The following is a 13993-nucleotide window of genomic DNA, read 5'->3' on the forward strand; positions in this document are numbered from 1 at the left end:
CTGAAACAAATAGGTAGGTGGCGAATCAATTGACACGCTTGTGTAATTTTCTGGGGGCACCGGCTCGACAGATGGCACAAGTGGTTAGGCAAACTGTCCCTGTTCAGATGGAGATAGGGGAAGCAGAAGATGAGACAGTCCACGAAGGACAAATCATTAGACCCCTTCAAAATCAGGGCGTCGAATCAGGGGTCGCAGGACATAACCAGATGGTACTGGTTAACCGACATCAGGATGCTGATCAAATTATCGACCAACATCGACAAGAAGACTTAATAGTAGAAAATAATTTGACAACTATTGTCGAAAGGATTATGGCTAGAAATGGTATGGGTGCCACACTGCAAAGGCCACTGTACGCCTCCCCTTTAGCCGAATTTATTCTCCAAATCGAGGCACCTTGGGGAATGAAAGTGCCTAAGTACACTAAATTTGAGGGAGAATCTGGTGAATCGACAATAGAGCATGTCGCCAAATATCTAACAGAGTTAGGAGATCTAGCTCATAATGAATGTTTGAGAGTAAAAAACTTTCCTTCCTCTCTGACTAAGGCTGCCTTCACATGGTTTACTTCTTTGGCCCCAACTTCAATCGATTCGTGGGCCAAATTAGAAAATAAGTTCCACGAACAGTTTTACGAAGGACACTCCAAAATTAGTTTGGCCGAATTGTCTAGTATCAAGAGAAGGTTTGCTGAGAGCATCAACGATTATCTGAATATATTTAGATCATTAAAGGCTAGGTGTTTTACACAAGTGCCAGAACACGAACTTGTTCAGATGGCCGCAGGGGGTTTAGATTATTCCACTAGGAAGAAAATAGACCCAAATTTTGTGAAAAGTATGTCACAATTGGCCGATAGAGTTCGACACCTCGAACGACTAAGGTTAGAAAAAGTTAGACACAATAAGTCTAAGAAAGAAAAAGTAGCGTTTGTCGACTACGACGCAACAGACCCAATATATGAGGCTGATTATGCTTCATCGACCGAATTAGAGATTGACATGGCTGAGTTAAAGCCAGGATCTGCTTACGAGTGTCGATCATTACTTCCTGCGCAAGGGAAAAATCATGTCGAAAACAATCCAAAATTCCCTTCGAAAACTTATACTTTTGATGTGACAAAGTGTGAGGAAATTTTTGATCTGTTGGTCAAAGATGGTCAAATGGTGGTACCACATGGTAGTAAAATACCACCACTAGAACAAAGACAGAAAAGAGGTTTTTGTAAGTATCATAACTATCTTGGTCATAATACCTCTAATTGTTACCTTTTCAAGGATCTGGTTCAGAAAGCGATTCAAGAAGGCAGGCTGAAATTTGCTGGCCGCAGAATGAAGATCGACGTTGATCCTCTCCACCAGGAGGAAACCCTATTCGTGGAGGCAGTCGAGATCAACATGGTCGAGATCACCGAATACGAGGAGGCCGACATGCTGGAGCAAACTGGTGAGAGCCCAGATGTCGATATAGCTGAAGTGTATCCAAGGGCTGATGAAGACTTGGTAGATTTCCTGTATCGCTGCAAGAACAAGGGCTCACAAGTTTTCCTGTGCCCTAGATGTGGTGCTGTCACCGACAAAATAGCCGCGGAAAATTTCCAGAAGCTGCAGTTGGGAAAAAGCAAAAGAAACGGGCCGACCAGAGAGTACCAAAATCAAAGAGGCTCAAAAAAGGCTGTGGAAAATACCCAAGCGAGGCCTAAGAGCTTTGTACCGTCGACAAGTGTCCCTAGAGGCACTTGGGTCAAGCCTCAGGAAAAACAAGACATCCTACAAGGGGTTGTTGCTGCTGCTAGAGGAGGTCTAGCAATTAATTACAGGCGTGAGTTTAAGTCTGAGAAAAGGACTCATGTCTCTGAAAATTATTTGGGGAAGAACCCCATGTCGAGGACTCAATGGAGACGCTTTCAGAGGCGTAAGCAGGCCGAAAGAGAGGCTGCTGGAGGAATAGCTGGAAGAGGCATAGCCAGTGGGGCGAATGCTGGGAAGAAGGTTGTTGTGAAGGTCGACACAACAGCAAAAGAGCGGATCAGAGAGTATGTTTGTCGACCAACTGAGAAATGTTCTGAGGAAGTTACTGATGACTTCAATTCAGAGTCCAAAGCAAGTCTGGATATCTTGGTCAACGTGGTGTCAATTCTACCACAAGAGTATAATTGTGTGACTGAAGTGGATGAGTCGGTAGACGATGCTGACGCTGAAGAAATGGCTTTGCATCAGCCAATATGCTACTTTGTGCTAAACGATGGCTCTGCTGAAAGCCAAGAAGCAGTTTTCAAAAGACCCACGATGACTATGAAAAATCATTTGAAACCATTGCTGATAAGGGCCAAAGTGGAAGGCGTGACTATCAATAAAGTCTTGGTCGATTGTGGCGCCACTGTCAACATCATGCCACACCATATCTTGAGGAAGATTGGCAAGTATGATACTGACATCAAATCCAATAGCATGGTTTTGTCTGACTACGGGGGAAAAACGAAAAGCACCATGGGTGTGATTATGGTGAACATCATTGTGGGTTTAATAACTAGACCGACACTGTTTATGGTGATAGATGCTAAGCCAAGTTAAAACTTGTTATTTGGAAGAGAATGGCTCCATGGTGTTAGAGCCGTACCATCTTCAGCGCACCAAAGGTTGGTGATTTGGAGAGAAGATGGAGTGGTCGAAAATATTGAAGCCGACCAAGGGTACTTTATGGCTGACGTAAATAATGTCGGCAAGAAGGAATTCGAGAGAAAGTTGGCCAACATATCTCCTTGTTTTCCAGCTGAGGATGTATATGCCAATCTAAGTGAGGCTTTCGTTTCGCTAACTTTAGACGAGACTCACGACTTCATTTGGGATGTGGAACGTCTGGATGATCCACCCTATACAGGTATCCGGCTGACAGGCTGGGGAGATGCTGATGATGACTGAGCTAGAAGCTCTAAGAAAGATTTCGGCATACGTTGCCAAGAAAAAGATAAAGTCGGCTCTAGAGGCTGAAGAAAATATGGTTGTCGAAGCCTATGTGTTAAATAAAGAGGGTTATATGGCTATTGGGCCAGAGCCCACAGACAAGCTAGTTGTGGCTAAAGGAAACGTTAGCATGCAGCGTTTGGACTGTATTTATGACAATGAACCTTTAGGGTTTGAAAAAGACCCAAAGGCACCAGAGAAAATCCGACCAAAAGACCCCTTGGAAGAAGTCGACCTTGGCGAAAATGGCGAAAGGAGGCCGTCATACATAGCGACAACATCGACAAAGAACTAAAGTCTGAGGTAATATCCATACTTAAAGAATTTAGAGATTGTTTTGCTTGGGATTATAACGAAATGTCTGGCTTAAGTAGGGATTTGGTCGAGCTAAAGCTGCCAATAAAAACTGGAAGAAAGCCAATAAAGCAGACGCCCAAGCGTTTCGCCCCAGAGATCATGACAAAGATAAAAGCAGAAGTAGAAAGACTCCTGAAAAGCAAGTTTATACAAACTGCAAGGTATGTCGAATGGTTGGCCAATATTATGCCAGTCATCAAGAAAAATGGGTCTTTAAGAGTATGTATTGATTTTAGAGATCTAAATGCTGCCACCCCCAAAGATGAGTATGCCATGCCCGTGGCGGAAATGTTGGTCGATTCGGCCGCTGGTTTCGAGTATCTAAGTATGTTAAATGGGTATGCTGGATATAACCAAATTTTTATTGCAGAAGAAGACATGCCGAAGACGGCGTTTCGATGCCCAGGAGCTTTGGGGAAGTATGAGTGGGTTGTCATGCCATTTGGCTTGAAAAATGCCGGAGCAACATATCAGAGGGTAATGAACTCAATGTTCCATGATTTTATTGAAGACTTCATGCAAGTATACATTGACGATATTGTGATAAAATCAAATGGTCGACATACTCATGTCGAACATCTCCGAAAGGCCTTTCTAAGGATGAGGAAATATGGACTAAAAATGAATCCATTAAAGTGTGCTTTTTATGTGCAGGCAGGCGACTTCCTTGGCTTTGTGGTGCATAAAAAGGGTATTGAAGTAAACCAAAGCAAAACAAAGGCCATTATGGACGTCAAACCTCCGTCGACCAAAAAGGAACTACAATCTTTGCTGGGAAAAATAAATTTTCTTAGAAGATTTATATCAAATTTAAGTGGCAAAACAAAAGCTTTTTCCCCACTACTTCGACTGAAGAATGAGGATTTTAAGTGGCAAGAAGAGCACCAAGAGGCTTTTGAAAAAATCAAAGAGTATTTGATTAGGCCTCCAGTACTGGCCCCTCATGTTAGGAATAGGCCAATGAGATTGTATATTGCAGCCTCAGAATCGACTATAGGAAGTATGTTAGTCCAAGAGGATGAAAAATGTGTCGAAAGACCCGTGTATTACCTTAGTCGAATGCTTAATGACCTTGAAACTAGGTATAGTGATATAGAAAAACTATGTCTATGCCTGTATTTCTCTTGTATGAAACTAAAGCAATATATTAAGCCTGTTGATGTGTACATATGTTCCCACTTTGACATTATTAAAGACATGTTGTCTAAACCAATTTTGCACAGTCGAATTGGGAAATGGGCTTTGGCGTTAACGAAATACTCTCTGACATACGTACCCTTGAAAGCAATGAAATGGCAGGTAGTGGCAGATTTCCTTGTCGATCATTCAATGGTCGAAATGGCACAACATTACGTAGACCTAGCGCCATGGAGGTTATACTTCGACGGTTCAAGACATAAGCATGGATCTGGGATAGGAGGAGTCATAATTTCTCCAGATGGAATTCCAGCAGAGTTCAAATACATAATTGAAGGAGTATGCACAAATAATGAAGCAGAATATGAGTCGCTGATTACAGGACTTGAACTACTGCTAGAATTGGGGGCAAAGACTGTCGAAATTATGGGAGACTCGGAGTTAGTAATTAAGCAAGCATCGAAAGGATACAGGTGTGTTAAAGAAAATTTAATCATGTATTTTGTGGTTACCATCAGATTACTCAAGAGGTTTGAGCAAGTCAACCCCCAGCACATACCACGGAAAGAGAATTAGAGAGCAAACGATTTGGTGCAGGAGGCTTCAGGGTACAATGCGTCGAAAGACCAGGATGAAGAGGTCAAAGTAAGAGAGAAAGTACGAGCGACATGGTTATCACCATCAGATTTGTCGATTATGAAGTTGGGAGCTATAGATAAATATCATTTTGAAATTCTGACCGTCGACGACGAGGGGGAAAGTGATTGGCGTAAACCGCTGGTCGATTATTTACGCAATCCTGTAGGGTCGACAGATCGAAAGATAAAATATAAGGCCCTTAGCTACGTCTTGGTGAATGATGAATTATTCAAAAAGACAGTTGAAGGAGTGTTACTAAAATGCCTGGGAGAAAGTAAGGCACATGTTGCTATGTCTAGCGTACATAGTGGAGCGTGTGGGGCACATCAGGCAGGTTTGAAGATGAAATGGCTCTTGATGCGCTCAGGAGTTTATTGGCCTTCAATGTTGAAAGATTGCATTGAATTTGCTAAAAGCTGTCAGGAATTCCAATTGCATAGGGGCATACAGCATGTGCGTGCAAGCGAGTTACATACAATTGTGAAGCCCTGGCCATTTCGAGGATGGGCACTAGATGTTATCGGAGAAATAAAACCAGTCTCGTCGAAACGACAAAGGTATGTTTTGGTCGGTATAGACTATTTCACAAAATGGGCCGAAGCCGTGGCATTAACAAATGTAGACCAAAAGGCTGTGATCGATTTTGTCCAAAGCCATATCATCTGTAGGTTTGGCATCCCAGAAACAATCACAACCGACCAGGGGTCAGTCTTCATTGGTCGAAAAGTGCAAGATTTTGCAAAACAAATGGGAATCAAATTACTGACTTCTACCCCCTATTACGCATAGGCGAATGGCCAAGTCGAGGCTGCCAATAAGGTGATCATCAACCTAATAAAGAAACATATAGACAAGAAGCGAAGAAATTGGCATAAGATGTTAGACCAAGCTTTGTGGGCATGTCGAACGTCACCAAAAGAAGCAACTAGAACAACTCCATTTCGACTGGTATATGGGCATGACGCAGTGTTTCCAGTAGAGATTTAGGTTCAGGCAGTCAGAACCCAAAGGCAATATGAAATACCTTCTGAAGATTATTGGAACATGATGACAGACGAACTGGTCGACTTAGATGAGGAGAGAATGTTAGCCTTGGATTCCCTACGAAGGCAGAAAGAAAAAGTCACCAGAGCCTACAATAAAAAGGTGAAAGGAAAAATGTTTGTTCTCGACAATCTAGTTTGGAGAGTGATCTTGCCTATGGATAGAAATGACAGAGTTTTGGGTAAATGGTCCCCTAATTGGGAAGGATCGTTTAAGATTTTGCAGGTCTTTTCTAATAACGCCTACGAGGTTGAGGAGTTGGCACCAGATAGGCGAATCTTAAGGGTGAATGGAAAGTACTTGAAAAAATATAGGCCTCTCCTTCAAGAGGTCAAGATTTTGACAGACTAAATGATTGTCGAACGAACTGTGTTGGAGAAAACTATGTTGGAAACCAGCTACAAAAAGCACAGAAAATAAATAAACAGTGCTAAAAGAAGAATGATAACATTAAAGTGGCAAAAAGCCATTGTTTAAATATTACACAAAAATAACACACACAAAAAAAGCGGTCAAAGTTGTCCGAACTTGGATTGAAAAGATTTAAGCTCAAAATTGTAATGCAGAGACAAAGGCTCCAAGGTGTCGGCCGGGGCTTTAAGTTATTCAAGCTTTTTCTCAACAGTCGAAAGCTCTTTAGCTACCGCTAAGGCATCACCGATGGTTTGCTCCATAGTGGCCTGGGCAGGTTTCAGAACTTCGTCGATAAAGCACGACTCCTCCTTGGTGATTGACTCCAACTCACTGTCCAAAGTAGCAATTTAACGTCGAAGGGCATCAATTTGTTGACGTATTTCAGTGGCCCTCGTTTGTTTGGAGATCAACTCTCTTTGCTTCTCCTCCATAGTCCCCAGCAGTTTGGTGACCTCTGCATCGACGTTCATCATCAACTCCCATTTTTCCTTCACAAAGGCCTCAGTAGAAGCAATCTGGCATTCAGTTTCCCTAACGCTGTCGAGATGGCGCAACATGGGAACCAAGAGTTATTCTAGAGTGGCCGTTGCACGCTTGGCATATTCTGAAAGCTGAAGATCTTTAAGTTGGGCTAAAACACGCAAGATCTCTGGACCGACAGTAGGTTCATGTATGAGCACAAAAGGGAGGTCAGGATTCAATGCGTGAAAGCGAACTTTATCCATTAAAGCTTTGGTCTTCGCTGCTTCAGAGCCCATTTTGCTAGAGCGAAGCTGTTTAGAGTCAGAAGAGGCATCACGTGATCTCACCAGGTTACGGAGCCTGGTGTTGCATACGCGAAAAACAACCGGCGGGAAAAAGACACAGAGTCGCCACCGTGCGTTATTTATCCCAAAGGAGGGAAAGGAAACGCTCGAAGTAAACCTGGAAAGGAAATGGTCTTACGACCAGAGATGAGTAGGATCGGGAGTCGGTTATGCGAAGGGAAGGTATTAGCACCCCTACGCATCCATCGTACTCGACGGGATCCACGCTCGAAAGAATAGAAGAAAGGTTACTAAAAAGACTGCCCAAAACAGCACAAAACTGGAGTGAAACACAGGAAAGACTGAAGACGGAGGAAGGGGATATGGGGAACGTGCTCGCTAGGACATCGTATCCTATGCATACGTATCTTCTCTAACCAGAGTAAGAATCAGAGCACTCGTAGCTCGGCTAACGCACGCCAAACAGATCGCTAAACGAAGACGCTGAGACGTCAGAGCAAACACACAATTGGAAACGGAATGCCAATCGCTGGTCTTACATCCAACTCCACAAAAGAACACAGGAAACCGAAGGCCAATCGCTGGTCTTACATCAGACTCCGAACACATACACAAACGGAATAGGAAACCGAAGGCCAATCGTTGGGCTTACATCAGACTCCAAACAGACAAACACAACCGGGAAACCGAATGCCAATCACTGGGCTTACATCAGACTCCAAACAAACACACAAAGCAGAAGGGTCTCGATTGCAACTAGGGCAAGAGAAAGGGAAGGTCTCAATCGCAACGAGGGCGAGAGAAAAGAATTAAATGTTAGTCGTCAGTCAAACTCGACAAGACATCGCATCTCGTGCCTACGTATCTCATCTGGACATGAGAATCAGAGTTTTCGTAGTTCGGCTAAACTATTTCTGTTTGTTTTGTGTTTTTTATGTGAACAACGTCACTACGCAATCTACCGGATGCTCGACCTTGGGAGACTTACTCACCTGTAGCAGAAGGAGTTAACATGTCCTTAAGAGGGGATCAAGTTTGTTTGTGTTTTAGGATGCTCACGCAAGAAAGGAAGTCCTAGACGAAGGAACCGTGCTACCTTAATTGACATGCAAACGAGAGACTATGCAAAGTCTAGCAATCCTATGGGGATACAATCACACCACACAAAAACATATAGCATAAAGTAAACACACCAACAAGGGGCTCAAATATCAAGGCTGGGCTTTAGTCAAGGGGTCATATCAACCTCGACAAACAAGCCGGCTGGAAGGGTATCTGAGGGCTCTTAACCACTGACATTGACCGTCAGGGTGAGCAGATGAAAGGTAATGAGGATTGGTCCTCATAGCTCTTAACCCAGTCATGGGTGAGCTTCAATCAATGAAAGCGTGGGAGTCCAGAATGTGGGACTCTACTCCACTTGACTGACTCTATATACAAGGATCTTGGGTGTTTATTCAAATGCATCAGCACGTAGTGCGAGCAAGATGAAAGACTCAACTGAATAGCAGGGGATTGATTGCAAATCCCTTCTATCTGCCAATTGCCTCTTCACTTAGGAGGACTTGAACTACATGGCACAAAAATAAACAATCACAGTCATTGCCTCTTAAGGAGGACTTCAGCCAAATGCCTGCCAAACAGAAACGACAGGGCTTCCAGACTACATGGAGTTAGAGGATGATTACCTAGGTGGTATGCCAACCACAAGCAAAGCAAAGCAACTCAAGTAATGAGTTAAAGCTACTAAAGTACCTGTAAGAAAATCAAACAAGTCAATATTCGCATTCAGACAAACCAAACAGACAGTCAACAGTGAGACAACCAATATGCACAATGCAAGTCAAATGCAACTCAAGGGAGCTCATCACCAATGATCCTACAACACAAGAAATGTTAGTGGACAAAATAAATTGCATCTCATGCATTGAGATCAATATCCATCATTGGATCTAATAGCTTGAACCTGAAATACAAAGCTCAAAAGATGAGTGCAAACCACTAGCACCAAGGCTAGGGTCAAAGAAAAGCAAAAAGTCAAAACAGCAACCAATATTCAACATGAAGCATCTTTAATCAAGTAAGAACATGTCCTGAAAAGGACCAAGCCTAAATCAAAAGGCAAAGTCATTAATTGCACAAGATAAGGAAAAAGGTACACAAGGTGATCACAATTGGACATGAAGAATCAAAATTCCATATTAAAACAGAAATGAATCAAACAATTCTGGAAATTTTTATGAGCATACAACATGTCAAACACAATCATCATGCCAAAAATTATAATCAGAGAAGCTCATTTGATATGGCTATGAAAATGAATAAGATCAACATCAAATTGTGTGACACACATTGTCACACCATACAATCACATGCCTAAAATAGAGAGGGAAAATGCTAAAAATGCACAACCAAGCCTCAAAAATCATGCAACATGTTGGGAATCAGCATATAAAATTTCATGGCAATTGGATCATTATTGAGAATTTCACAATAGAATGAATGAGGCATGTCACGTTTTGCATCATGTTCAAATAACAGTCCACAATTCAAAATCCAGAAATGATAAAAATCAGAAAATCACATCATAAAATAATAGACACTCATATGAACATGTAGGAAAAAATTGGGAATTATTTGGATTAAATTTCAATTTATTATGATTTTTTGAAGTTGGATGCAATAAAATGGAATTAAATGTGAAGCATGGAAGTAAGGTGGAAATGAATGGAAACTGGAAACGCCTCTAGCCAGAATCGAACCCTGTGCACTCCAAAACGACCGCGTTTGGCTAATGAGGAAATAAGTGGAAAAAAGAGGAAGCGCTCATGACTGGAATCGAACACACGAAGTAAACGTGACCAGCGCGCTAACAGTAACATTTAAAGCCTGAACCAGAGCAAACCCTAAGCGGTGGTACGCGTACGGTACGTGGTGGTTTCCACCGTCTTCTTCGTGAAGACGGCGAAGCTACAGTGTTCATCATCGATTTTTTTTTGCAGAATTGCACAAACTTCATACCAAACGAAAGGTTATCACATGTAGATCACGAATCCAGCAATATTTTGGTCTAATTCATCACGTATCATGCAAATCGAACAAAAACAAATTTGACACACAAACTTTAATTTCACATAACTCAGCCAATTCTCAACCAAATTTCATGAAATTTATATTAGTGCAACCAGCATTCCAAGATCTACAACTCTATGTGCATAAAAAAGAGAATTAAGAGGTTCGAAATTCACACCTCTTGAAGATCAATCAATGGCAGCAGTGGATTTAAAGGCCTAGCAATGTCTAAATCAACTCTATCAACCTTGTTATGAAGTCTGATGTAGAAATTGAAGCTTGAAACGAACTAGATCTTGATTAATTTGCCACTTCCATCTTCATGTTCTTGAGCTTGCACACCTTGACTCTTCACCAAATTCTTCAATCAAGAGCTTGAATCCTACCAAATGCTGATCCAGGAGCAAGAATCTGCAATAAAAATCATATGCTATGTGGAGAAATTTTGAATTATGATTGAGAGAAATTTTGGAGGGAAAACTTGAATCTAGATCTAGAATGTGCAAAACTGAAAAATTCTGTTATGATTAAGGCTTTATATGCTGTGTTAATTACATTGCTAATGATGCTTAGGCTTGGCTAATGAAAGTTTAATGCAAAATAAGGTGTTATGCACAATTGGAAATTTCACCCTATGCATGGCCATCATGAACGTGAACAGTAGCATGCATGGTGTATTTTCACTTAAAATGAGCTTATGAACATGATGGAATGGCTAAAAAACTTGTAGCATCAACCAATTTTAAATTCATGATTTTCCCTCCAAAAAGCACATGCATGGCCAAATGATCATGTGAATAAATTTCATGCAATGCAATGAGGGTTTTGGAAAATATGAGTCATAAGGAGCATAATGCAAAAAGAGGCACTCAAGTTGGAGCTTTGGATCAAAAGTTATGGCTCTTGGAAGTTCCATGCACACTTTGCAATCATTTGATCATAACTTCTCAACCATGCATCAGATGCTCATGATCTTGGATTTTTTGGAAATGGGAGAGAAAGATATTCAACTTTCATGTTGGACAAAATTTCATTTGAAGCTTCTTTGATGTTGGAAAGTCAAGTTGAAAGTGGTCCAAAACTTGCCATTTTTGGAAACTTGAAATTACAGGTCACTTTCCATTTTTGGAAACTTTTGATATGGCTTCAAATTCTTCAATGTAGATGTTTGACATGATGCATAAACCTCTTTTGGACATGAATGAAGTGTCTCAAACCATTTCTCCATCTCCTAGCCCTCAGTTGACCTTCAGTTGACTTTTATGGGCCCCAGATGACCTGAAACTGCACTGTGGCCTTTTGAGCCTCTAACACTTGGTACAATAGCTTCAAAATGAATCTTGGTTCGTATAAGCTCTTTAGAACAACCATGTGGCTTTCATCTCAAGGAAAAAACTTGCTCTTTTTGCACTGATGAATCTCTTGATGCTAATGCTGAATGCAATGATGCAATGCAAGATGTAATGTTAATAACCTAAAAAAAATGAAATGTATGCATGAATGGGGGGTGCAAATTTGAGGTGCTACAGCTGCCCCTATTCAATCAACTGGGAACCTGAACGGATGAAAGCGACGGCTGTCAGACCTTCAGGGTAAACAGAGATTGAATACCAAAAGAACCGTAGAATTTGCACTCTACGGGGGATGATCAAATAAACAGTCGACTTGATATACACTGATATCAAGGAAAGCGGGGCCCTTTACCGATGGAGACTTCGACCAGGGAGGAAAAAGATATTTTCAACTGGAACCAGACAAGACGTTTACCGACGACTCCACTGGGGATTTTGATATTTATCGGAGAAAGGAATCACGACCAGACACCAACGGACGAATGGGAATAAGGAAGCCACGACCAGACATCGACAGATGAATGGGAAGAGAAACCACGACCAGACATCAACGGATGAATGGGAAAGAGAAACCACGACCAGACATCGACGGATGAATGGGAAGAGAGAAACCACGACCAGACATCGACAGATGAATGGGAAAAGAGAAACCACGACCAGACGCCAACGGACGAATGGGAAGAGAAACCACGACCAGACATCGACAGATGAATGGGAAGAGAGAAACCACGACCAGACGCCAACGGACGAATGGGAAAAGAGAAACCACGACCAGACATCGACAGATGAATGGGGAAGAGAAACCACGACCAGACATCGACGGACGAATGGGAAGAGAAACCACGACCAGACATCGACAGATGAATGGGAAGAGAGAAACCACGACCAGACACCAACGGACGAATGGGAAAAGAGAAACCACGACCAGACATCAACGGATGAATGGGGAAGAGAAACCACGACCAGACATCGACGGATGAATGGGAAGAGAGAAACCACGACCAGACATCGACAGATGAATGGGAAAAGAGAAACCACGACCAGACGCCAACGGACGAATGGGAAGAGAGAAATGATGTTACGAACATCGAAAGATGATGTCTACCGACACCAAAAGAAGGAAGACCCACATGGGGATCAACACGACACCTACTGGTATCGTAAGGATGACATCTACATATGTCAAAACCAGGCAGACGCTTGCCGGGGACTACGTTGGGGAATCAAGTTTTCCTTTCATGGACGGGTGAGGAAAAAGATCTCTCTGGGGAGTTGTCAATTCTGAACGCTACCGAGAGCAACCGCTGCAAACGGGCCATACGGATGTTGAAAAATGATCCAACTCTGCTGGGGATACGGTCCAAATTCGGTTCAACACATGTACGCATATGTTTGAGTTTTTCCTATGGCGTAATGCTCCATATTGAATGGAAATGCTACGCGATTTGAGGATGCAAAATGCAAATGATTACTATATGCAAGATGCAAATAATGACAACTCCGGCTGGGGAATGTCCACGGTCGCTCTGCTGAGCACAATTCTGATTCGATCTTCCGATTCTGTGGGGAGACGCAACAACCTGCTGCGGATGCTTTGCTGATCTGTCACTCTGGACGGCAGAGAAACCAACTCAACTGGGGAATCACCTGTTGGGAAAACACCAACCTTCCCATCATTCTGGGGAAATAGCACTGCTGCTGGGGAAACGAATAATCCTCACTGGAGACGACCTCCACTGAACCCTATCCGCTTGGGAATTCCGCTGGGGAAACAACCAACACAAACCTCCGCTGGGGAAACTGCCAACTTCATACTTGCTGGGGAACCAAAATTCTCAACCTTGCTGGGGATTACAGCACTTCAGACCTGGCTGCTGAGGAGCGACCTACCCACAGACACCTCCGCTGGGGAAATAGAAATCTTCCGGCTCGCTGGGGAACTAACAGTCCTCAGACTTGCTGGGGAAAAGGCCACCCGCAGACCTGGTTGGAAAAAACATCCTCAACCCTGCTGGGGATTGCAATCAACTTCAGGCCTGACTGCCGAGGCAACACTGATCTCGAAACTGTTGGGGAGACAAGTTCTGAACTTGCTTTGGTCAACCCCACTTCTCGCACTACTGGACAGTGTTGAAACATCTTTGAACAAACTGGGGCTCACCTGCTTCAGCCAGCAATCAAAGATAGTATCCTGCAAAACAGCAAGACATACATGCCCTATGGGATTGTATGGACAAGATACACC

The sequence above is a fragment of the Lathyrus oleraceus genome, chromosome 1, assembly GCF_024323335.1.
Source record: "Lathyrus oleraceus cultivar Zhongwan6 chromosome 1, CAAS_Psat_ZW6_1.0, whole genome shotgun sequence".
Taxonomy (NCBI): Eukaryota; Viridiplantae; Streptophyta; class Magnoliopsida; order Fabales; family Fabaceae; genus Lathyrus; species Lathyrus oleraceus.